This window comes from Panthera tigris, chromosome B1 (genome assembly GCF_018350195.1).
Source record: "Panthera tigris isolate Pti1 chromosome B1, P.tigris_Pti1_mat1.1, whole genome shotgun sequence".
In the NCBI taxonomy this organism is placed as follows: Eukaryota; Metazoa; Chordata; class Mammalia; order Carnivora; family Felidae; genus Panthera; species Panthera tigris.
The window spans coordinates 64,574,343-64,601,532 of record NC_056663.1 but is presented as its reverse complement, the minus strand read 5'-3'; the positions used below and the strand labels follow the sequence as shown (position 1 = coordinate 64,601,532).

The following is a 27,190-nucleotide window of genomic DNA, read 5'->3' as shown; positions in this document are numbered from 1 at the left end:
ATGACTATGCCCTTCAGACTATACATTCAAGGGAAGATCAGCTGCCTCTGGGCCACTACTGATCGCAGGTAACTGAAACTTCAGAAAGCAATGCAGTGGAGAAGGGGGGACTTCTGTCCATGTATGTGGTGTGGTAAGTACGTACATAAGTGTAAGTATAATATATAAGTATATGGGTGTTCTCTGTGCTATCCTTGAAACTTTTATGTGATTTGAAATTATTTCCAAATAAAATGTTTAAGAGAAAGAAGCATGGAAATGATAAATACAACATCCAGCTAATGTGAGAGAGGCCGAGGAATCAGATAAGAATAATAGATGGATGTGAGGTATTAAATCTTCTCAGTGACATGTTCATGGCTATTCCTCTAATTACCATGCTTTGTAACTATATATATGTTGTAGACACTCTTGTGTGTGTGAGGTGGTGTATTAGAGAAGATAATAAAGGAAAAAATAGCACTGTAAAAATGAATTTGAACAAGAAAATTTACAAAATAATTTTGCTTGCAGGTTTGTTCAAATGATACAATAATATATAAGCAATTTACTTAGAAAAGGTGTGGCAATTTATGTAAGATAAATTGAATATTTGAGAGAGACTTTTCAAGCTATTTGAGCTATAATAAGATCTTCAAGGATAAGCGTTGTTTTTATCATGGTAGAGGTCAAGCAAAGTCTAAGGGAACAGAAGACTCATTTGCTTCCCAATGATGAATTCCAGGACCTTGAAAGATATGCTTTACTATGTTGAGACTTGCACTGCCCAAAGAAAAATATCTTTCAGAAATTAAAGGGTTTTTTTGGTTCATATGATTCTCAAATTTTAAAAATGAAAATATAAATTCACCAGTAATTACAGAATGATTATTTTATGCAAAAAACTGTACCTGGAGATATTGGAAATAAATCAATACAAAAACAGCATGATTTGCACCTTAAGGAATTTATATTATAAGCAGAAATAACTGTGTTATGAGGGAGAACATGAGATGTCATAAAAGAATAAAGCGTGAAGCACTCAGGAGGAAAAAATGTTTGGGGGGGGGTCTTAAAAAACGTCAGCGGATCAAGAAAGGATTATAAAGGACGTTGCCTATGAGTAGACTGTGAAGTTTGTGTAGGATTGCAACAGTTACATATTACTAGCAGAAATTCATACCAGGCAGCAGGGGCAGCATGAGAAAGATGAAGTTACACAGATCGCGCATTGTTCACACTGATAATGAATTGTCCAGGCTGACTGGAGATTTAGGAGAGCCACAGGCGTCACAGAGACCAGCTTGGAAAGGGGAGTTAGAGTGGATTGTGCCAAGCATCATGAGTGGGCTGAGAGAGGGGCATTTCCCAAACATGGTGGGCACATCCTTCAGCAGCATAGGCAAACACCTCAGAGGTGTAGTGGTAAGTGCCCTCCTTCTGTCCGTCCTGAATGGCACCTGCTCTGCAGTGAAGAAACAGATTTCCAATAGAGGTCCTCTATCTTGCTCATGGCCAAGTCCCACCCATAATCCTAATACCTTCAAAGCTGACTTGGGTAGGGTCTTTCTGAATTTCCTCACTCCTGGCACTTTGCTCTGGACTCAGAATTACAGATTTGTATATCTCAAAGTTGTTTTTCAATTTGGTTCCTCATTGTTTTGTATAAGGCAGGCATTATTTAAGATATTTGTATGAAATTGTGGTTGTTCCCTAATTTCAGTATCGGAAAGTTTTCTTCTCCAGTTGTTTTGTTTTGTTCATTTTTTCTTTCTCCTTAAAGTTCAGGTAGGGGAGCTAAACAAGCATACACTTCTTTGCTATCTTACGTGGAAGTTACATATCTTCTTCTTTGATTGAGCTCCATGGGGAGTTGAGAAACATTCTTGGTAAGCCTGTGGCTAGAATTTAATTTTATCAGCTCCGGAGCACAAAAGAGAATTTCCCTCTCACTGTACTACTGGAAATGGAATGAAGCATTCCCAACGTTTCAAAATTAAATTAAATCAAACTTTCCTTTCTCCTTTTGCATACGGTTAGGGTTTTTAATAGATTTCCTAATTAGCCCAGGAATGAATTATTCCGACAGTTACAAAGACCAGTCCAATAGCCTTAAGTCATCCAGTTCTTACAAATACCACAATTTAGAATATCCCTAATTTCCGTCAAAAGTATTGGTCTTAGCAGAATATCTCACTTTAGAGTAACACTTTCCTCTAAAGAAAAAGAAGTGCTATTTCATTAGACCTGGCCACATTTTCCAAGGTTTCCATGATTTCCTCAGGGTGAAAACCTCTTGGTCGCAATCTCAGCAACTGTGTAAAGAGAAAATGTGATGACTAATCTGAATTGCTTAAATTTCTTGTTGGAGCAGCCCCTAGGGACTGTTACTAAAATGTGTTGAGTTACATGAGGAATCATAAAATGGAACACTTGAGAAGCACTGTACAGCTAATCATTTAGTTAAACTTTTTATTGTATACCTTAAATCAGAGAACTTAAATAACCTGGCCAAAGTTGACCAAAGCCAAATTAAAGAGACAAGATTAGAACTCAGGCTTCCTGACTATGCTCCTTTTTGCTTCACTATTCACAACTCCTGACAGTGAAGGAATACAGCCATTATTTGAACTTCCTCTTCTCTGGAAAATCCCCTCTAAAAGACTAAATGCCAATCTTTTAAAAAGCCAAGTATTTTTAAATAATTGAAATCGTCCCCCAAAACTGTGTAAACAATATGAAACTGGTTATAACGTTTGCCTCTAGAGAAGGGAATTGGCCAGAGTAGAAAGGGGTAAGAGAGAAATTTATGGTTCCTATATACTCATTTTTTGTCTTTTAAATTTTATAGTATATGAGCAAATGTTTTTCTTAAGTAGTTCTACACTAAGATAGATACATTAAAAGTGATAGAGAAAGAAAATGTGTGTGCATGGACCAAGAAGATTCATACAGGTGCCAAGGTGACAAGGGGTGGACATGTAATGGTTAATTTTATATATCAACCTCAATGGACCACAGAGTGCCCAGGCTGCCCAAATATTTGATTAAACATTATTTCTGAGTGTGCCTGTGAGGGTGTTTCCTGATGACATTAGTATTTGAATTAGTGGACCCAGTAAAGCAGGCTGCCCTCTCTAACGTGGGTGGGCATCAGCCAATCCATTGGAAAACCTAACCGAACAAAAGATGGAGGAAAGGAGAACTCACTTCCTCTGTCTGGCTTCTGAGCTGGGACATTGCCTTTCTCCTGCCCTCAGACTGAGACATACACCACCGGTTCCCCTGGTCCTCAGGCCTTCGGACTTGTTCTGAATTGCACCACCATCTTCCCTGGATCTCCCGTTTACAGACAGCATATTGTGGGATGTCTTGTCTTCATAACTGTGTGGCTAATTCCTCATAATCTCTTTCTGTCTCTGTCTCTGCTTCTCTTTTCTGGAAAACCCTGACTAATACAGTGCATTATTATTGTGTCAATACATTATATGCATTATCTCATTTAGTCCTCACAGTAACACTGGAAGATTTCTATGTGTTATGAGGTGGAAGAAGTTAAGGCTCTAGTCTGTGATCCTTTCCTTTTCTCCCCTAACTGGGAGCACCTCTGGGGAAATGTAAAAGGGTGAATGACCCAGTGTAATCTCCTTGTCAACGCGTTAACTGAACCTCTGCGTAGACTAATAGATATATATCTATAGAATGTTTTAAACAGGATGTGCATGGTTAAGTATAATGTATAGTAAAATAAAACCCAAATCTATGGCATTGTAAGCATGTCTCTGTGGAAAATTTCACATAAACTAGAATATAAAAATATATGGTGTGTTGTAAACCCACAATAGCTCATTTTGAAAACTCATATATTAGGAGTCAGAGTATGTGTCTGATGCAGAAAGCAAGCATGTGGGAAGTCAACTTAATGTTCCAAAGCTCACTCTTTATTGACGTAAGCCTGTCTTCACCCAAGCCCCTTCTCACTTCAGAACTCTCAGGACAAACTTACTGATTCCTAAACAGCTCTTTCATGATGATTGTCACGTAGAAATTTTGTAAGATACATTATCTGCAAATGGGCGTTCCTCTAGTTGTTTCTCAGAGAGAAAAAGGCGGTAGAAAGAGATGAGAAAAGATTCAAAGGAACTACATAGACACCTGAAATAATATTTATTTGTGCCTGGCTTATTCAGACCAAACATCGAATTAAGATAGATATATTATTACCGTAATCACTAGAGACTATAGAGTGTAACAGCTATGAACTTAGCCTCTAGAACTCACTAGATCTGATCATAGCTATGTATTAGCTAGGAACTTGGCCAGGCTACTTAACTTCTTTCACAATTTTTCTTATGTGTAAAATGGAAACAACATTAATAGTACTTAGTTCATAGCATTGTTGGGAGGATTAAATAAAATGTCATATGTAATAAGTATCATAATGTATATTATATGATTATTACAACATTAATATATAAGTAATAAGTAATATGAAGTAAGTGCACCATAGGTATTAGCTATTCCTATTCTCACTGTTACAACTGAGGTTCAAAAAGAAACATCGGGGCACCTGTGTGGATCAGTCGGTTAAACATCCAGCTTCGGCTCAGATCATGATCTATGGTTCATGAGTTTGAGCCCCACGTCAGGCTCTGTGCTGACAGCTTGGAGCCTGAAGCCTGCTTCAGATTCTGTGTCTCCCTCTCTCTCTGCCCCTCCCCTGCTCACGCTCTCTCTCTTTCTCTTGAAAAAAATTAAAATGTTAAAAAAAATTTAAAAATAAAAAAAGACAAACATCTTGCACAAACTCAGTCAGTGACAGAGAATTCCAATCTTGCTTTTGTGAAAAGTTATGCTTAAATAAAATACAATTCTGTCTTGAAAAGTTTTGTAAATATTTTCACATTAAAACTATGCCTCGTGGCGCCTGGGTGGCTCAGTTGGTTAAGTGTCCAACATCGGCTCAGGTCATGATCTCGCAGTTCATGAGTTCAAGCCCTGCCTCAGGCTCTGTGCCAACAGCTCAGAACCTGGATCCTGCCTTGGATTCTGTCTTCAGCTCTCTGTCTCTGATCCTCTCCCCCTCGTGCTCTGTCTCTGTCTCTCAAAAATAAATAAACATGAAAAGAAAAGAAAGGAAAAAGAAAAGAAAAGAAAAGAAAAGAAAAGAAAACTATGCCTTGCTTTCTGATCCCAGAGCACTTTCTGCACATATCTATCATGCCACTTTATGGACGGTATTTTAGTTTTGCTTGGTCCTTTTGCAGACTTCTGAGCAATCTATGAATTCAGAGCTGAAGTGTGGAATGATCATCTTTGTGGTACCAGTGCCGGGGGCAGTGGATGTTAAGCAGTGGTTTTTAACAGATATTTGATAAATGAACACTAAGTGCAGCAAATAGTGATAAATATACTATCAGGTTTGTAATTTTCATACTCTTTAAATCATATTACTCAATTTTTATGCTTTATCACATGCAGTTACACTTGAGCGTATCGTTGGCAAATCATTGCCAACATTTTTAATGATATTCAGTGGTAAAGTAGAAAAGACATATTTCAAGTTGTACTTACTTTCTCTAATCTAACCATAACATTCCACTTAGCAAATGTTACCCAACTCTCAGAGTAACTCAGCTTTATCTCATTACTTGATCAAAGAAACATAGTGTCTAGTGTCCAATTAGCATATCTTTCCAATAGTTGAGATCTTGAATTCCTCAGTGTTGTGAAAATAATTTAACTAAGGCTGTGAGTCTCCTCAAGAAATAAAGAGATAAAAATAAACATGTAGATTCCTTTCTTTATAGGAAATGTCTTCAGTTAAGTAAAAATAGAACATTCATACAGCGGGTCTTATTAGCATTTTTCAAATATTCTCAAACTTGTTCTTCATGGCAGCTTTCTGTTTTATGTAAATTGCAAAAGCATACACACACACGCACACACACACACAGGACCCTCCCCCCCGCAAAAAAAAAATTGTGGAATTTGAAAGTACTAAAAATGGAAGAGTGCTAATTCTTTGATTAATACAGGAAAACTTGGAGGAGTGAGGTGGTGACAATGTCAGTAAGGACAAGTTAATATGAAATGTTTCAGGGCTGCATCTCAGTATTCCTATCACTATTGCAGAACATTTCTTTTTTGCAAGTACTCACCATGTCCACAAATGCAGGAAAGCTGTAATAGTGCTTAAGGGCTTTGCCATGCAAATCCATACCCAGGTGACCCTTACGTCTGTGAATCTACTTTCTTGGTTGAACAGTTGCACTTAGCCTACCATATCCCATTAACCAGAAAGATAATCAAAATGGAGCAGAATCAGTGATTAGAAAGTATAAATATAAGGAAGTAAATATACGAACGGATAAATATAAGCAAAATATAAACAGGCCCCATGACTAAGTGGAACACAGATTGACTCAGATTATTTTTATAGTATAGCTATAAAAAAAACTTTTAAAAATCTATAAATCCAATTCTCAAGAGTCCCTATATTAAGTTCTAATTTCAGCATCAAAGTAGAATATTTTCTCCTAAATAACTGAGTGTCCAGGTACTGGAAGTATGAATATTGTTTTCACTGTTTCATTTGTTAGATGTGTATATATAGTATATGTGTGTAACTGTATAATTAATTACATTGTGCCTGCTTAGTAGGGCTTATTGAAGATGGACTATTATGGAATAAAGTCAAGGAAAAAATGAAAGACTTCTACTTTATTGGGTCAATCGTTTGGGATAAAAAATATGTTTTAGAAGGCAAACTTTCATCCTCCCCTAAGCATTTATAGCATAAGACTCTTGTTTTGGACTGCAGAAAACATAAGCTTACTTATTATGCGAACATGTAAAGAACAATTTAATAAAACCCACAAATGATTAAACCACAACATATTTAGAATGATTTTGTTTTCACGTTCTAGGATATATGCATCTTATTATGCTAAATTGAGCATAAGCTCCTGTACAAATGTCAGCTCCTATAAAAATTAATGGGCTATAAGAAAGCCCATTGCTTACTAAATATTAAAATGAATTGGGATGATCTGTGAATACACAGAAGAATTCATCATGTGTCTATAAATATCTTAGTGTCTAATGTTAAATGGAATGAGAATCTCATAATGTAGATTTCTGATAAAGACTGTCTATAATCTAGTTTATTTTACTTTTCAGTTAGTAGTCAAATGGTAGGAAGAAAAAATACAGCTGAAAAATTGTAAATATGTAAAAAAATAATAGCAAGTTTTTCAGCTCACACTGGTCAATGGAAATCTCTGTCTCTCTGTCTCTCTGTCTCTCTCTCTGCCTCTCTCTCTCTCTCTCTCTCTCTCTCACACACACACACACACACACACACTGACAAGTTATAAATCTTTTTTGCTATGTATGTACAGCAGGGGTTCTTAACTTGTAGTCCAAGACTGTGGGTAGAAATACAAATTATATATTTTGACTCAACTTCTAATTGAAGTTTAACATTTCTTTGAATTGTTAATTAGAGGAAACAAAACCAAACCATCCAACCAAACAAACAAAAAACCCCAGCAAACTATTAGCAGTACAGCAGAAAAGATAGATATTTTTATATTACACAGTAATAGTTGTTGCACCCAACAGTTTTACACTACTTTGAAATTATTATGGTGATTATAAGCCATTGCAATTATTATTTAATGCAATAATTTAAAAAGTGCACAGTTATTTTTAAATTTTTGATTATTGTATTTTAATATAATTTTTTCCCATTGTAATCTTATCTACTTTATGTTATACATTTTAAAACATTATTTTAAGAAGGAAACCAAGGACCTTACCAGACTGCAAGAGGGTGTATGCGTAGAAGATAGAAAATATAGCCTCTCAATGCCTTAATCCCAAGAACCTGTGAATATGTTACCTCACATGGTAAAAGGGACTTTGAAGATATGATTAAATTAGGGATATTGAGATGGGGAGATTATTCTGGATTAATTATCTAAGTGAGCCCACTGTAATCACAGGATCCTAATAAAGGCAAGGCAAGGCAATGAAAGAAGTGGTGAGGGCAGCAGAGGTTGGAGTGATGAACTTGGCAAATGGGACTAGGGATCATGAACCAAGGGATGCTTTTCAGGCAAAGGAAACCAATTCTCCTCTGGAGCTTCAGAAGGAGTGCAGCCTTATGACACCTTGATTTTGGCTCAGTGAAACTCATTTTGGATTTCTGACCACAGCTGTAATACAATAAATGTGTTGTTTTAAGTCACTATGTTTGTGGTAATTCATTACAGAAACGGTAGGAAGCCAATCCACCATGGCATCAAAAAATGCAGAGCACCTGAGGATGATGTTGATCACTTGTTCCACTAGTAATACCAATTTTCCTATGACCTAGAGGTGATTTCAATGTTTTCATATAGGAACATGTGCTTGGTTAGATAGACTATTACTAAGAATAAGTGCTTTGTTTTCCTGGAAATATTTCAGTGCCACATCTTTAAGGTTTTAGCACATTTATCATGGCCCCACACCAAAAACAAAAGAGTAGACATATTTTCTGTTATTTGGGGAATAATAATCACTCTTCAGATCTCAATCTGAATATATTTAAGACCTTGTATTTACACAAATGACATTCTTTACCCAAAGTCAATTTATTTTTTTTACAGAAAGTAATTTTAAAGGCCTTGATAGTCATTTGAATATAATTATAGCAATTTTTTTCAGCTGGGAAAATTCCATGTTTATAGATGCCTTATTTGTGCTCACACAGAATTGCAATAATAACTTATCAAAGGCAAAGTCCATGACCTGAAACCCTGGTCACTCTTCAGAGTGCATTGACCAATACATATAAGGCTATATAATTAATATAAGCCTATAGACAACCACCGTGGAATGACATATTCCTTGCTGTCATCATCTCGATGTACACTTTATAAATCCATATTGGTTGATAAAATTGCATATTATTTGTATTTTTAGATTATTTTTCATAAAATATACTGTTCTATCCACCTGCCAGTATTAAAAAATCACTTATCTCATAAAAGTAGCTTGAGAAAACAGCATAATTTTGATAATGAGAAGCTCCTTGTTTTATGAGCTCGTATAGCTCTCTGTTGAAGCCATTCAAAGGCAATTCAATCATTTATAAACATCATCTTCATAATGTTAAAGCTGTTGTTGCTATTTAATTCATTTGAAATCACATTATGATGACAACTGGTTCCTGACAACTAAAGATTTTTTTATACAAAATATGGAAAGAGAATTATCCTTTAATGACACAGGTTAACCATATGTTATATAATTCAATAAATCACTTCAATAAATCACAGGCTTCAAGTTGGCCTAGTATTGTAAACCTTTTTGTATTCAAGGTAATGCAATAGACCCCAAGTTCATTGTATGAATTCTATTTAGATTAAAGCTTGTTAAATTATACTTCTGTTTTTTTTTTAAGTCAGTGTGAGAGATCTGATGGCCTTGGGGAATGTTCTAGTGTTCATAGCCAGATTTCTTAGTTAGCCCTTAGAGCTTGAATAAGAGCCTTAATGTCAATTATCGCTTTGATCTTCTGTGTCCAGGAATGCATCACTGCCCTTTATACAAAGTACAAAACTCTGCTAAAAAGGTCAAGCATGAAGCACATCAGTCTGAATCAGTGAGTATTGACTGTGAAAGTGATGTTAAAAATGAACCCATATGAACCCACACCTTCATTTTTACATATTAAGAAACAAAAATGCACAGAGATTAAGAGACTCTACAAATGACTGTAGTTAGCATAGATGAAACTAAAAATCTGGGTTTTCTGCCTTCTGATCCATGTTCATTCCATTAGATCACTCAGTTTATCTTCAAATCAATTCAGTCCAATATATTTGACTTGGTACAAACACCATTATGTGTTAGGTATTTTGCTGAGTGATGGAGACAGAAGAATAAGAGATATTATGCACTTTTACGGAGAAAGAAATATGTAGATAAATAGATGTATTCATTTGAGATTGATCAGTGCCTTAATAAAAACAGTGGGGGTCCAAAGAGGGAAGAAGTAAGCTCAATTTAGGAGTCAGCGAAAGCGTCACTGAAGAGTTAATTCCTTCACTGAGTTCAAAAGAAGGTCAGTTGTTTGTCAGACCAAATGGGAGAATATTATACCTATCAGAAAGAAAGAGAAAGAACATAAGTAAAGGCAAGAATGAGCACATCGTTTTCTGTGACCTTCCCTAGCCAGCACACTTCCAAAGGTAGAAATCACAGAGCGAAACCATGAACTTCTTGTATGCCAAGTAAAAGTGCCCTTCCCCTGGCCTCTGTGACTCAATTGGCAAGAATTAAGTGTGTGCCACAAAGTACCTCCTGCTTTGGAGTTAGGAGGCAGAGTCGCAGACACAGGTGTTCTAGGGAAGGCTGTCCCTCCCTTGGCCTGGATATTATGAGGGGATTGTTAGAGTGTTTGGACTTGTGTTATGTGATTTGGGAAAGGCAGCAAGGAAGTGTATTTTGCTCTGGATTAGGTGTTGTCAGAAAACGAGAACAATTCTATGACTATCTTAATTTTTATGTAGGAGGCAGGTGGAATGAAGTGGGACTAACGTTGTAATTAAAAAAAAAATAGCAGTGGCTCGTGTAGCCTGCACAGATAGATGCTTGTGTGCTTTTGTGATTTGCGCAGTGTCCTATTTTTCTGTGCTCAGAAATGACGAAGGAATAGCCTTGGTTTTGCTCACTCCATCCCAGTCATCCACAGTGACTTTGGCTGTTGTGGATGGTCTATGAAATCATTTATAGTGAGGAAGAAACAGCATAGCCTTGCTGTAAATGCCAGGGCAGCAACCAGCTGAGAGCTCTTGGGATTGTTTCTTTGCTTTCTCCGTAGGCATCTTCATCATTTTTTTTTCCTCCCTTAATGGGAATACTTCAATGTTTTACCACTAAGTATGATGTTTGCTCTAATTTTTCACAGATGCTTTTAACAAAGTTAAGAAAATTGATTTCTATTCTTACTAAGAATTTTTATTACAAAAGGGTGTTAAGCTAACCCATTATGGGACAATGACTGAATGATGAATAGAGATGCGAGACTATTATGAAGGCCTAGATGACTATTTCTAATTTGTCCGATTTCCTAGGTCTCCCTATCTTTGGGCTCTTTGCCCTCTGAAGTATCCCCTCCTTTGGCATTTTTATCGTATTTCTAAAATATAAATCATAACATTACTTTAAAGCTTATTCAGTAGCTCTCCATTACTTACATAATAAATTCTAACATCCTCTGCATAAAAATGCCTTCAAGGTATGATTGATCCCCTTTTTATATCTCTAACTGTACTTCTTGTAATTCTCTCAGTCATCTTTCAATTTATTTATACCAAAATACTCATTAATTAAACAAATATTTGATGGTCACTGATCAGTGCCAAGCAGGGTTCTAAATATTATGAAGACAGTAGTAAATAAATAAAATAAAATTATAAGCCTTCACAGACTCCACAACCCCAGAGCAGGAGAGGCTGAAAAACAACTCCTATCATATCTTTCCTTAAAGTTTTTTAAAGCCAACGTGAAAAACTGATGAGTATTGAAGAATGACAATGGATTATAGTCAGTTCAATCAGAAAGCCACACTCCAATTGCCACTGCTATCTTTACTGGGGTATATCATCACAAATGACTTTTCTTTCAACTAAGAGAGAACTCTAGAAGCAATGTGCTCTTCCCTGGAAGGACTGGCAGCACCTTGTAGCATTTTACACCAGAACTATGTCAACTGTGACTCATTGCTGTCATTTAATAAACAGGAACTTGGATCATCTCATCATTCCACAGACATCTTACTATATGCTGACATCATGCTAATTGAACTGGAAAAGGAGGAAATGTAAATATTCCAGATGCTTTGGTGAGATACAGAACATTAACATAAACCCCTGGAAAATACAGGGAGGGGTCTGTCACTTCATTCAAGTATCTGGGGCAGAGGGTGGTAAAATGGTCTTCAACATGTCATGATTTCCCTTCTTAATGAAGTACATGTTTCTACATCTGGTAATCTTTCCTGAAAGACCACAATGCTTAGTATTTGGAAGCCGTGTATATCACATTTCTGAATGATCTAAAGGCTTATCTGTCAGCTTGCGGTGGAGCCTAGAAAGAAGAGAAGAGATTCTCCAGGAAATAGAGACTGAAGTTTAAGTAGCTTTTCCATTTTTGCCTCTATGATCCAGCAACCCCAGTGATACTTAAATGTTCTATACATATGATCTATGGAGACTGTGGCTGCTTTGGTAGGAAAATTACAGCAAAGCCTCAGAATTCTGGAGCAAATACAAGCCAGTTTTTGGAAAGCCATTCTCCTTTGAGATGCATTTCTTGGTTTGAACATCTGATCACTGGATACTGGGAGAAATTAGGAACTGAGAAACTCATTATGAGCTGAGTTTTATGAGATCAATTAAAAATGTAGATTATACATTGTAGCATTCAACTTGAATATACTTATTTTGGGAATATCGCCTAAAAGCCAAAGGAAGTTACATAAACAAGATGCTCACACTCCTTCTGGTCCTGCTCTTTTCTCAACCCACATCTAAGCTTTCACGAAAAATTTTTATGACCAATTTTTATTGGAGAGGAAATAATTAGAGTATGATTTACAAATGATTTTGCATGACATGCTGGCATTAACTGGAAGTGGACTACATTTATAGTGAAGGTATAGAAGATATGAAAAACACTATCAATAGATTTGAGCTGTTATTTATACAATGCTACACCCAACAATGATAGGAAATATATTCTTCTCAAGTACACATGCAGCATTCATCTGGTTAGATCACATGGTAGGTTATTAAAAATATCTCAATAGGGGCACCTGGGTGCCTTAGTGGGTTGGGCAGCCAACTCTTGATTTCAGCTCAGGTCATGATCTCACAGTTTGTGAGTTCAAGCCCTACGTCAGCCCTCTCTCTCTCTTGCAAAATAAATAAATAAACTTAAAAAAAATTAAATGGCTAAGACTAAATCTAGCATATAATTGTCAACTGGAGGTGGTCTTGTCCCTGCGGGGACATTTGGCAAACATTTGCAAACATTTTTTTTTTCACAACTGAGAGTATTCCGGCATCTAATGGACAAATGCCAGGAAGCTGTTAAACATTCTACAGTGACAGACAGCATCCCACAACAAAGATTTTTCTGGTATAAAATATCAGTAATGTCAAGGTTGAGAAACCTGATCTGGCATAAAAGATCTCTACACCAAAATGCTATGAGACCCAACTGAGAGAAACTTAAAAAGACCTACATCAGTTGAAAGTTATAATAGTTCATGGATTGTTATGATGAGTATCCTCTCTAGGTTAATTTTTTGATTCAATATAATTCCCATTAAAACTTCATCAAGTATTTTGTAAAGAAAGAGACAAGTTTATTTTTAAAATGTTATAGAATCCTACCGGATCTAAAATAGCTAAAACAATCTTGAAAAAAAGAGAAAAAAAGCAGTCCTTACACCACCTGATTTAAAAACTCTAGTGTAGCACTGGCATACAAACAGACACTTGAACAGAATGGAGTCTAGAAATAAACCCACACATATGCAATCAATTGATTTGCAGCTAAGGTGCCAAGTTCACTCAGTGAACAAAGGAAAACCTTTTTATTTATTTATTTTTTGATGTTTGTTTATTTATTTATTTTGAGAGAGAGCAAGAGAGCACAAGTCAGGGAGGGGCAAAGAGAGAGGGAGATAGAGAATCCCAGGCAGGCTCCACACTCAGTGAGGAGCCCATTGAGGGGCTTGATCCCACAACTGCAAGATCATGGCCAGAGCCAAAATCAAAAGTTGGATGCTCGAATGACTGAGCCACCCAGGCTCCCCCAAGGAAAGCCTTTTAAAAAGATGTTTCTATACTATAGCTAAAATCTACATGGAGAAAACAAAACAAAGCAGAAAAAAAGTTGTCTCCTATCTCACATCAAACACAAAAATAATTTTGATGGATCATGTGCCTAAGCATTAACCAAAAACTTAAAAATTAATTAAGTGAATTTCATAAAAATTTAAACTTTATGCTCCTCAAAAAACACCACTAATAAAATGGATAAATAAGCCACAGACTGGGGGAAAATATTTATAACACATGTGACAAAGGATTTGCACCCATAATACATAAAAAAGCCTACAAATTAATAGTAAAATGACAAACGTTGCAATTTTTTAAGTGAACCAAAGATTTGGACACTTTAACACAAGAGATGTACTAATGTTCAGCAAACACACAAAGGAGCGCAAACTAAAACCATAAATGAGATACCATTTCACACCCAGGACAGTGGCTAAAATGAAGAGAGCTAATCCCACTGCCTATTGGTAAAGATGGAGCAAATGGCAACGGCCCCTTGGACTTCCTTGGAGAGCTCTTCCCCTGCACTCTGGGGTCATGTGTTTCAGGGGGAGTGGAGCCAACCTGTAGACTTCACAGGTAGGCAGAAGATTTGAGCCTGATCCAAGCTGACCAACTAAAGTTAGGAAAGTCAGAACTGGATCATTTAATTCTTGAGAAAGCAATGCTGACTTTTGTATTGGCACCTGAACTGGTACACTGTAAACAGGGTACATTTGGTGGTCACTGTGATCATCACCGTAACAGAACCTTCATGAAAAGAAAGCTACCGCAGAGTTATCCAGAGCCAAGAGGTAGAAAGACAGATCATTTTGGCACTGAATCCAGCAATACATGAGCTTGCTCTAACCCTGGATTTGTCAGTTAGGAAGAACAATAATATTCCCCTTTACATCAAGCCAGTTTGAATCCTTTTTTTTTTTTTTTTACTTGCAACTAAAAAAGTCTTGATTAGAACTGAAATAAACCACATTCATTTTTTTTTTCTTTTCCAGTAAACAAAACTAACCTAGAATACATGTTAGGATCCATCTGTGTGCTATATTCTTTTTTATGCAAAACCTGGGGGGTATACATATTTTTCTGCTTTATAAGTAAAATATTTCAAAAAGTTTCTTCTAAAAATGTAGAAGAGGTACTATAATGTGCTATACCTATTTTAAGCTGACACTTTACTTGTGGGGAAGAAAATCAGTGGTTAAAATGAATGTGACCACTTGATTAAACTACAAAGAAACCAGCAGTGCCCCAAGAAATTAAAATCCATTATCTAAAGTGGTTGGGATAGAGAATAAACAGGAATATAGTGATGTGTATTACTTTCAAGCAGAAAAATCAAAGTATAACCAAGTTATTCTTGCTGCTGGTCGAATGAAACTGCTGGATTTAGAAAAATCTAATTCTATGAAAGTCTGAGAATACCTGCAGATGGCTGAGATAGAGAGTACTCAGAAATTTAAGAGGGAATGATCATCAAGGAAATATTTCTTAAAAGCCTGTGATGATTGTATCTGCCATCTATCACAAAGACATTAAAAAAACCTATTTTTTTGACTTTTATTCATTTTTGAGAGACAGAGAGAGACAGAGAGCAAGCAGGGGAGGAGCAGAGAGAGAGGGAGACACAGAATCCAAAGCAGGATGCAGGCTCTGAGCTGCCAGCACAGAGTAAGATGCAGGGCTCGAACTCACTTACCCGGAGATCATGACCTGAGCTGAAGTCAGATGCCTAACCTACTGAGCCACCCAGGCGTCGGTATCACAAAGACATTTCTAAAATGAGAATTATGTATGAGGTTCAACATCAAATTAGTCAACTATAGTACAAAATCCACAACTTTCAGAACTAGAATATAATGAATATATATAATCAATGGTGTTATTTTTGGAATAAATTTTCAAAGACAAAAAAAACAAATTAGCCTGACATTTTAATATTAAAGCACAATAATAGTTTTCCATTCATTATATAATATTCTTCTAATAATTTCTTTTGTTTAGGTTCTAAGCATACAGATCTAGCTCAGATAACAAGAAAAGCATCTTTCTTCTTTTTTTTTTTGTTATTAAGAAAAACATCTTTAGGGGCGCCTGGGTGGCTCAGTCGGTTAAGCGGCCGACTTCGGCTCAGGTCATGATCTCGCGGTCCGTGATTTCGAGCCCCGCGTCAGGCTCTGTGCTGACAGCTCAGAGCCTGGAGCCTGTTTCAGATTCTGTGTCTCCCTCTCTCTGACCCTCCCCCATTCATGCTCTGTCTCTCCCTGTCTCAAAAATAAATAAACGTTAAAAAAAATTTAAAAAGAAAAACATCTTTTATTTATTTATTTATTTTAAATATTTATTTACTTTGAGAAAGATCTAGAGAGAGTGCAGGAGGGGCAGAGAGAGAGAGAGAGATGGAGAATTCCAAGCAGGCTCTGCACTGTCAGCAGTGTGAGATCATGACCTGAGCCAAAACCAAGAGTCGACACATAACCCTCTGAGCCACACAGGCACCCCAAGAAAAACATCTTTTAATAGATTTCAATAGCAAGTGGCATTTGTTAAAAGCTTATTATTATTAAGCACTATGCTATTTTCTTTAAATGCATTATCATATTTAATCCTCACAATAACCCTGTGTTATAGATATCATTAAGGTCGTTGCAAAAATGAGGAAACAGAATTACTTAAGTCAAATAAATATCTGTCATAAGCTATACAACATATGTAGATTTGGTTTGTCTCACTTCAGATTCTAAATATAAGTCAAAATAACAGAAAATTTCTTTGACATAAATTCAGGCACAATGAGTGAACTAAAAAATCTGCAAATTTAGGAACTACAGAAATAAAAATATACTGAATTAAAGACAACTCAGTTCTCAACTTTCTGCTACTGGCTTTAACTCAGGTTTAACAGATCTCTCTCTTCAGGCATGTAATCTCCATACTAAAATCTTTAAAAACTCAACTGCCGATAATTTTTCTAATTCTGTTGGAAGAAACAAAGCTCAATTCCCTCTGTGAACATTTCTAAAAATCTAAATTATGGTCTGATATGGAAAAAAAAACCCCATCAAATTAGTACAGATAATCTTGGAGAAAGCTACAACCATAGATTTGGCAATAGATGTGGAGAAAGGTAGACCTTTTTCTTTTTTTATTCATTTCGGTTTATAACAAAGCTTTCAACGTGTATATTTCTGTTTTCTCCTATTTTACATTCACATTTTACACATCTGCTTAAAAAAAGTCAAAGAATGTGATAAACTAATGTAATGAGGATTTTAAAAATGAATTACTTCATTTCCTTTCAGCAGCCTAGACTATTATGTTTGCTTCCAGCACATGTGCGACTCATATTCCACCCCTGGATTCTCTTCCTCATCCATCTTCATGGCGCCTTCAGTTCCGAGGTGCTAACATAGACATGTGCGTGCTGCCTAGTGCACAGCAGTAAACAGAGCCATCGTGTTGGAGAGCATCATCTTTGAATATTGCATTGGCACATGTTTCAGAAAAGAAGACACATTTTCCAGACTTCACACACTGTAATTAATATGTGACTTTCTTCCCAATCTTTTCCTCCAGACACCAAAGTTCTGAATTTAATTTGCTCATGAAAAACCATTCATTTCCTTAATACTCATCTTAATATCCATCATTATTTATTTGGACCACAAAATCTTATTACTTTAGTTGAAATTTTCCCAAAAATAAATTATATGAATATGAATAGAATTTGGGGGGGCACAATTACTTACAAATAGTTATTCATGGCATTGTAAAATATTTCAAATCATAGAAAGCAAGGGAATTTTCTTTTCTTATTTTATTTTATTTTTTAATTTTAATTATCATTTTTTAAGAAACAAATGGACACATTTTATTGTATTATTATATTCAATAATAGTTATTTTTTTCCTATGTGCCCAGTGCTGCTGATGTTTTTACTGTTGTATTCACTGTACATTTTTTGACTCCAAAAAATTTAAAAATTATTTTAATGTTTAATATTTCCAATATACAAAGAATTCTCAGTAAAGCAAATAATTGAAGGAAATGAGAAGCAAAAGATATAAACAGACAATTCACAGAAGAGGAAATTCAAACATCAACAGGCATATAAAATGATCTTTGATGTCTCTACTATTAAGGACAACACAAAATAAAACCATAATTGAGATGTTATTTTTAACGCATCAGATTGGCAAAATTTAAAAGAGTGAAAACATTCCCTGCTGACAGTGTTTCAGAAAAACAAGAGGGCAACTTACTAAAATTGTTTTGGAAAGAAATCCGTCAATAACTGTTGCTATAAAAAGACATACACCCTTTGACTCAAAAGTCCCATTATTTTTTTAATCTCACCTCCAGAAATAAATAAAAGAATACCTTCATATAAAAAATAAGCTGCTTTTTGTAGCATGGTAGCACCAGAATGTCTATCAGCTGGAGAATGCTGAATAAATTATGTTATACCCGTGCCCTGAAGCTGTAAAAAGTGTATCTATATCCACTGACCTGAAGAGATAGATATTAAAGTGTACTATAACTAAAAAAAAAAACAAACAAAACAAAGTTTGAGTGTAGCAGGTAAAAAATGGTTCCATTTTAAACAAAACAAAATTTAAAAATTTACATGTGTTACATATCCAAATAAAAGAATCTTGGGAAAGCCCATTTGAGCAACAAGGGGCTGAACAAAATGGAATTATAGGTGTATACACACACACACACACACACACACACACACACACGGGGGCTGTTAAACTTGGTTTACATAGGGGATAAGATCAGAGATGGGTTGAGAAGTATGAGATCATTTTTTTACTGATAAAAGTCTGCATCATTTTTCTCATTAAAATAAGTTTGCATTATCTATTGTAATTTTAAAATCTAAAATAGAAAGACTTTTAAAAAATGATGCTGTAGTGATGATCTAAGGCCAATTTCAATGTTGAAGAAATCCCAACAAGATCTGAAGCCAGTGTGGGGAGTAAAATTTTGTGTCTACGGAGTGGGTCACACACATAGCTCCAGGGGCCTTGCAGTTCTGCTCTGTGGATGGCCACTGGCAAGCGTTCAGATTTGAAAATGCTGCATCAGCTCACATCCAGCTGAATTCAGTAAGAGGCCTCCTCCCTGAAGAAGAGAGTTTTGATATGCTTAGAGGGGGACTGAAGCACTGGAAAGAGAAAATTGAGCAAAGTTGTGGAGAGGTGAGTCAGGAGATGATGCCATCAAACCCTTCCTGAGAGGAAAGCCTAAAAAGGGGAGGGACAGAACTTATTCATGAATGCAAGTCAAGAAGTTTAGGACTCTTCAATCTTTATCCTTCACCAAGAACAGCTGGTGATGACACCGTTTTGCTGGACACCATTCTGAGGGCCTTATCCATTTAACTCATTTAATTCTCCAACAAACAGAGGAAGTTGGTCCTATTGTTATCGGCAATGTAGCTGAAAGACAGAGAAGTTAATAGTCTATGGTCTTACAGCAAGTAAGTGGCAGAGTGGAATTTGAACCCAGATAGATAGTCTAGCTACTTAAGATCTCTCTACAAATTCTACTTCCTAGAATATGTCAAATTACTTGATACCTTCAAGTCTGAAATGTTTTCCCTTTGTATGTAATATTCTTTTCTGTTCATCCAATATTAGCATTTCCTTTCCCAGTCTCTTCACTGCCTAAGACCCAACAGCTGCCATTTTTCATAATACTTACAGCAATGCTATAAGAACATGTTATGATACTAAATGACATGAAACTGCCAATATTCGAACAATTTGGACCTACAAAAGTGGCAGTCTCATATGTTTCAATGTAATATGTGCCTGTGTTTGTGAATGTTATAGATATATCTTTCCCCGTGAAGAGGAAACTCCCTCGGTGTCCCAACACTTTTTAAAAATTTGTTTCTCCAAAGTCTATCAGAGTATCTTCTCCATAGTCTATATTCAGCAAACAGAATATTGACATAAATGCTGATAAAGAAAAATTCTGAAGTAGAAAGGGAGATGCAGAAATAGAAAGGAGATGATAAAGCAAAAGACTCTGAGGGCATGAGAATTGAGGGTGCAGAAATCAGTGCATCATTTGGCCAAATTCTTAAGAAGAGGCATCAACATTGTTCATAAAATATATCTTTCTATTGTACCTTTAGGGTCTAAGACACTCTCAAGTTTATTGATTAATTGATGTATTTCCTGTTTCAATGTTGAAGGACACAAAGGCAAAAGAAGCAGAAATTCTAAATGAGTGGGAAATATAAAATCTAATTGAGTTAATTCTTTAAAAATGGGAAATGACGTGAATCAGTCTTATGAATGCTTGGAAAGTGCACTTAAGATCAAAGAGACAATAGTGAAAGGAAAGCTTTCAGTGGAAAATTTTCAGGATGAAGACAGTACTCAATGCAGTGTTCTCTCTTCCACTGAATACATGGATGGTAGAGTAATAGTCTTTACAAATATTGAATGTGGCTAAACTAAATAGAAGTTTTTAAAATAAAGGTAAATGTAAACCAGCACCAGTATCTATAATCCATTTCTTTTATGAGGGAAGAAATGAATATTTAAGACACACTAGTAAGGGCAAAACTGGAAAGGGTTAGAATGAGGATGACTGATATGGGCATAGGTGACATTTTAGTTCTCAGAACTAAATTTGTAGTTTCTCTAGTTCGTGAACAAATCCATACAGTATGTCACAGCCTTTGAGTGGATAACGGGGCTTCTTAGATACCTGAGATGAATACTACCTCCTATCTTCTGCTTTCTTCTTTAAATTCAAATATCATTACCACTTCTTTCTTTACTACCTCAAAGCTTCTATGAAGTTCACCCCTTCTTTCTTCTTAATTCAAAGCCACTGTTTCCTTCAGTGCTCTGGACTTACTATATTTCTGCCTTTATCTTTAAAAAGTCGTAGCACTCTTTCTCCATTGATTTCTAAGCCTGATCCATGACCTCTGTCTCCCCTAATCTTAAAAACTTGCTGGGCCCTGGGTGGCGCAGTCAGTTAAAGGTGTTTGGCTCAGGTGATGATCTCGCCGTTGGTGAGTTCGGGCCCCATGTCGGGCTCTGTGCTGACAGCTTGGAGCCTGGAACCTGCTTCGGATTCTGTGTCCCCCTCTCTCTGCCCCTCCCCTGTTTATGTTCTCTCTCTCTTTCAAAAATAAATAAATGTATTTTTTAAAAAAACTCATAAAATTGTTATCTTTTTAAACACTGTACTATTAGTGGTAAAAATTCTCAGAAGTCTTGTCTTATCTCACTGGCTTAATTTTCTCACCAGTAACTCCATCCTTACCTACTGTAATTGGCTTCCACCTTCCTCTCATTATTCAGTGCATCTGTTCTCTTCAAGATTTCAGAAAAAAAGAAAGAATAGTTATTGGGGTAAGGTCTCAGACATCATGAGAAGTTATGTGAGCACAGAAACAAGGTTACAAGAAAGTCTTGAAAAGGGGAAGCAATGTCAAAAATGGGAAAATGCCTAGAGAGCAGAATGCGGAGAAAGGCTTGGTAAAGCCATGTCCAGGAAAGAGTATTGCTAGTCAGCCTAAAATGACACTATAATGGGAAACAGTACTGTAGAAGGATCTGACTTTTGTGAGACGCAGCAAACGAAAACCTGGAGAGTCTGTCTTGACTGGGAATTCATGAACTACTTTCATGAACTACAAAGAGAAGTCATTATCACAATAACTAAAAGTGTCTGCATATAGGTCATGTGTTTACTGTATAATTTCAGATATTTTGGTTGTGGTGAGCGTAGATGAAAGTAGAAAAGAGAGAGAAGGATAAGAGCGACATGCAACCTGGAAGAGAGATAATAGTCTGAAGTTTCCATGTGTTTAAGAAGCCTCTGATATTTGTTATCCTGAGGCTAGGAATCCAAGACCAGAAAACTCTTTGCTAGCTTTCACCATGTACCTAAAAACTGGGATGACTTCTTCCTTTCTCAAAGACTCTCAAAGACTTATTAAGTTTCCTTAACTTCCTTACCACCTATATCAGACCAGTTTTCCTGGGAGGACTTTGTAGGCATTGGCCCACAGGTGGATCAGTATTTGTTACCTGAAATGGCTTATCACAACTGATTTAATAACTACCATTCTCAAGTAAGAAGCCCCAGGGTAAAATTTTGGTTGCATAAAGTAACCAATTATAACTTGGTAAGAAGGAGGACAGCTTCTTATGAGATAATCACCACAAGATAACCTCGCCATGAAAAATACAGAAATTTAGTAAGAGTTGTTCAATTCTGGGGGTGGGGTGGGGGTGTGGGGAAGGGCCACAGGAATCAGATATTATTTTTAAATGTTTCACTTTCATTTACAAAAGTGGGATATATAAAATCGTTGTTTAGATAGTGTAAGGAATAGCCTCCTTATAGATCCAGAAAAATAGAGTGTAAAAACAAAATAAAAAATATTCCCAACAGATAACCACAATAAATTCTCCTTCATCAGTTCATTCAGTTGTCAACCATTTCCTGCTGGAGCTTGGGTTAGTAGACACATTGGGCCACTTCTCAACTAAAACTGAGGAGTTTCCTCAGATATCCTGATGCAGTCCACTGATACAGTCTGAAAGTTGTCTAAATGATGTCTGTTCAGAAGCCTGTCCTCAGAACCTATTCTCTGAAATGTCAATATTAGTATTAGTCCAAGTTTTTCAGTTTCCTAAAGATCTTGGAAATTATCTTCAAGCTGACATACCACAAAACATGATTAGTCTTGAAACAAGGCTTACCACAGTCATGATTCAATTAAGATAATAAAATTTAGTTTTTGATAATGGCAAACATTATGTAAGAGTAAAGGTAGCCTATTTGATCAGTTAACCTATTTAAGTTTAGAAAAAAACAAACTCAAATAGAACAAAATAGAACCTTTTTTTACATTTAACATTGATGAATCAGAAGATGCAAGCCTTTTTTTAAATTAAAATTATTAAACTGGTCCTGTTGGCTACAGAATTATCTTACTTATAGAAGCCTGGAATCTTAAAACATTTTTGAGTTAGTATTTGTAATAAAGTAAATTTTAACATTTATTCCAACCTTGGGCTAGAAAAAGATGACCTTTGTGGGCTGAATTTATCCCTCATACAAACAGTTTATTATGTCTACCTAGTACAAATGGGCTACCATTAACTAAAGACCAGGGGTCTTGAAATTTTTTCTTTACTTATTCCCAGAGAATTGAAGGTGACATCAAAAATTTTTTGTTATTAATTTCAAGATGTAATGTCTGTCATATTATTAACATTGCCTTTTAAAATTGTTATATCACATTTTTAATATATCTGATGGAATTAGAATGACATATCAAATCTGAAAGGGATAAATTAATTCTAACTACATGCAGTGAGTTCTCTAGAGTTCAGGGCACCATGCCCTAGATTGTCCTAGATTGCAATAGTGGGAATATTTTGCCTTGGACCTGCATTCAATAAGTTCTGCTATTAACAGAGCAGTTTTTTTAAATCTAATTTGTGGAAATTGGCATCAAAAATAAAACAAGGTATTGGACCAAAAGTAAAATGGAAGTTACAACAGGTATATTAATTATTATATTGTCTTTTAAATGCACTATTTATACAGTAGACTCTATACAATAAACTAAAATTAGGTTCCTCTAAATCTAGTAAGTTCATGGTAGCAGTATATACCATCAGCGATAGTCAAGACAATCAAAGATAAAAAAAGAGAAACAGCTTATCAGTGACAACAAGCAGGAGTTTCACACCAATGAAATAATACATATGGCTGTGCATTATCCAGGAATCTGGTCACATGTAAAGGAAAACGTGTTTCTTATGCATCTAAGCGAATAGCACAAAAAATTAAACAACCTATTGGTCTATCAGAAATAAACATGGAACTTAACTTCCTCTACCTTGAAATCATACAAAGTATAATTTCATACAATAGACACAAATGAATGATAATCTTTACTTTCTTTTTTATGAGGAGGCTGAAAATGCCTTTCATCAATCTTAAATATTCCATTTCCAAAATCCATAGTTGAATAAGGCAGAGAGATATGTCAGGGCTTGTGAACTGGATGAAATAAAATGCTGCCATCTTCAGTTTTTCTTACAATTGTTCTTTGCTTTGCTCTCCCGAAACTTTAAGCAACAATGCTTTGACAATAGTTGAAAGATAGGAGGAAAGACCTTGTTAAACCAAAATGTCATCATTGCCACCATGCCAAACCACAATATATCTTGAATTCAGAACATACTCATATGGGTTAAAGTAACTTTCTAATTGGCTTTAACTTTACCAAAATTAGCAGCAAGGCAAGGAAAGATGTAATGATTTATTGCTGGTTCATGGTGACTGCATTAAAGAAGGCTTTGCCAGAATCGATATTTTGAAATGTTCCTTTGTTTGATATTCTGGAAGATTTCACAACTGGTGATGAATGATAACAGTAGGATAGATGAAAGGTATGACTTTCTTTGAAAAGTGGTAACAGGGGGAATTATGAAAGAAGATATTGGGGGAAAAATCACAGGGGTGTCCTCAGGCAGATCAATGTTAGGAACAAAAACATGGATTTAAGGATTTGGAAATAGGTTCACTTAAAATATTCTATGCTTACATGCCACTTGGAAATTCTTCAAGCCCCACCCTCTGCGAAGTCCATCTACCTTAGTTTGAAGACTGTGAACATAACTTGCTAAAATTATTATGCTGAGATCTCTTTAGTTTAACTTCCTAAAGGACTTTAATAATGTAATATTTTTAAATGAAATATTAAAAGAGAATATAATCCAGATGTAATTGTATCAACAGACAATTAAATTTTTGTGGAAATTGACCATCTATTTCTAAAATTTATATGGAAATCCAAAGGACCAAGAATAGCCAAGGCAATATTGAAAACAGAAAGTGAAGGAAAGGGAGGACTTAAACTACTAAATATTAGGACTTATGAAAAAGCAATGATAATTAAGGCAACAAAGCATGGGCATAAGGATAAACAAATAGACCAATGGGACAGAAACAAACCCATGCATGTATAGTCACCTGATATATGAAAAAGATAACACTCCAGTGCAGTGAGGGAAGGATGTTTTGAGGTTTAATTTTTTTCATGGTGCTATGCGACTGTGTCAAAAATTGTATCTTGACCCCCACCTTCACACCACATACAATAATCATTTCAAGATGAATTATATATCTGTATGTGAAAGATAAAAATATGAAGCCTGCAAAAGAAAACATGGAGAATATCTTCAGTAGTCTTGGGTAGGGCAAAGATTTTTTAAACATAACACAAAATGTACTAACTAGAGAGAGAAAACCAATGATAAATAGGACTACATTTTGTTCATCAAAAGAAAGTCTTGATGGCGTGATATTGCAGTCCAAAGAATGAGAGAAGATATTTGAATACATCTACCCAATAAATGTGGTATACAAAATATTTAAAGTACCCATAAAAGTCAGCAATATAAAAGCAAACAACCTACAGGCAAAGAATGTGAACAAGCCCTTTCAGGTGACCAATAAACATATGAAGATGCTCAACCTCATTAGTCAGTCGGGAGGTACAAATTGAAACCAGGATGCAATACCACTTAAACAATAAACTCCAATGAGACTAAAATAAAAAATATGAACAAAACCAAACCTTGATGAAAACAGTGCACAACTTGAACTTTCATATTCTGATGTGAGAGTTTAAATTCGTATAATTACTATGGAGAGGGTTGAAAGATGTAGCAAATAAAAAGATAGAATACTGTTTATGGAAAAATATTTGTCAGTATATGTTAAAGGTGAACCTGTGTACAGCCAAATGACAAAGGAATTACCCCTGATTTATATAACCAATAAAAATAACTTCACGTGAATCCTTTTCTAGGGCCATCTCAAGATGAATGGAGCTTTGGCACTTCTGGTATGATGTCACACTTACGTTTTTATTGCAGCGCATGTGAACAAAATGCGATAGACCACCATGGAGCAGAAATCGTGAGCCTTTGTCTGCTGTCACCAGTGAAAGAATATTTTTTCTCAGTCCTGATCTAGACTTCTGTGGACTGCAGGGTGCTTCTTCTCCCCATGGTCCAATTATGGTTAGAGTTGATGAAATTGCCCAGTGAGGGAACACATGTTTGGGCATTTTTCAACAAAGTTTTGGACTTATCTGCTGTGCTTTTGTGGAGAATACTTAGAAAATTAAATTTATTAACCTCAGAATTATTGGAGAAGGTTCCCTTGCTCTGAAAACTGGCTTGCTAATGATACCGGCTATTATTTTTGAAACTAGTGATCTAGAGGCCTTTTATAATGTAATTATTTTATGTGGTACTAATGAAGTATGACTTAATGTAAGGCAGGCATTGCATAGTGGAAACGGAGATTACGCTTTGTGTGGTGTAAACGAGGCATTATTGAACAAAAGAGAACTGAGTTTACCTAACCCTCTAAAGCATTAAGCGCTGTATGTCTAAAAAAAACCCTATACAGAAACTCTACATCAGTAATTCTAAGGATTGACATATTCTAGTTGAAATATCTTTCTTGACGATAGGCTAACATATAATGTGAATATTTGCTTCTTTCTCCCTGAGTTGTAGCAAATGTTCTCTGAGTGCTTGATGCAGTTCATCAAATAAATCCCACTTTAGAAGGTATAATTAATGGTGTGCCTTAGACACCAGGTAATATTTTCATTTTACTTAGTGAATATTCTAATATCTGTACTTTTCATGTGGGAAAGGATTAATAATGTTCAAGGTCTTTTCAAGTTTCTCATTTAATCTAAACCTGGATAATTTCATAAATGCATCTCATGACAGTATTGCTAAAAAAAAGTACACACTTTAGAGATGTTTAATGTAAACTCAAAGTTCTCATTTTAGGAAACTTGAATAACATTCTTATGCAAAAAAAAAAAGTCCAATAATTTAGCAAGTGGAGAAACCTTTACTTTGCCTTTTTAAAATTTGAGGAACATTTGTGGTGCCTGGGTGGCTCAGTTGGTTGAATGGCCGACTTCGGCTCAGGTCACAATCTCACAGTTTGTGAGTTTGAGCCCCTCATCGGGCTCTGTACACAGCTCGAAGTCTGGAGCCTGTTTCGGATTCTGTGTCTCCCTCTCTCTCTGCTCATCCCTCACTAGTACTCTGTCTCTCTTTCTCTCAAAAATAAATAAAAACATTTAAAATTTGTTTTTAAATTAAAAAAAAAATAAATTTGAGGAACAGTTTTCGAGGTTATCTACTACAGTCCAAGCAAAATATCTTATCATCTACATCTTCTGAGCGATTTTGGGCAATGATAAATGTTGTCCT

The 27,190-nt window shown here is 35.7% G+C and overlaps 1 pseudogene; it reads left to right on the top strand.

The window, feature by feature from the left end:
* LOC122238070 lies at positions 1-26,332 on the top strand (annotated as a pseudogene).
* The last annotated feature ends 858 nt before the right edge of the window (positions 26,333-27,190 follow it).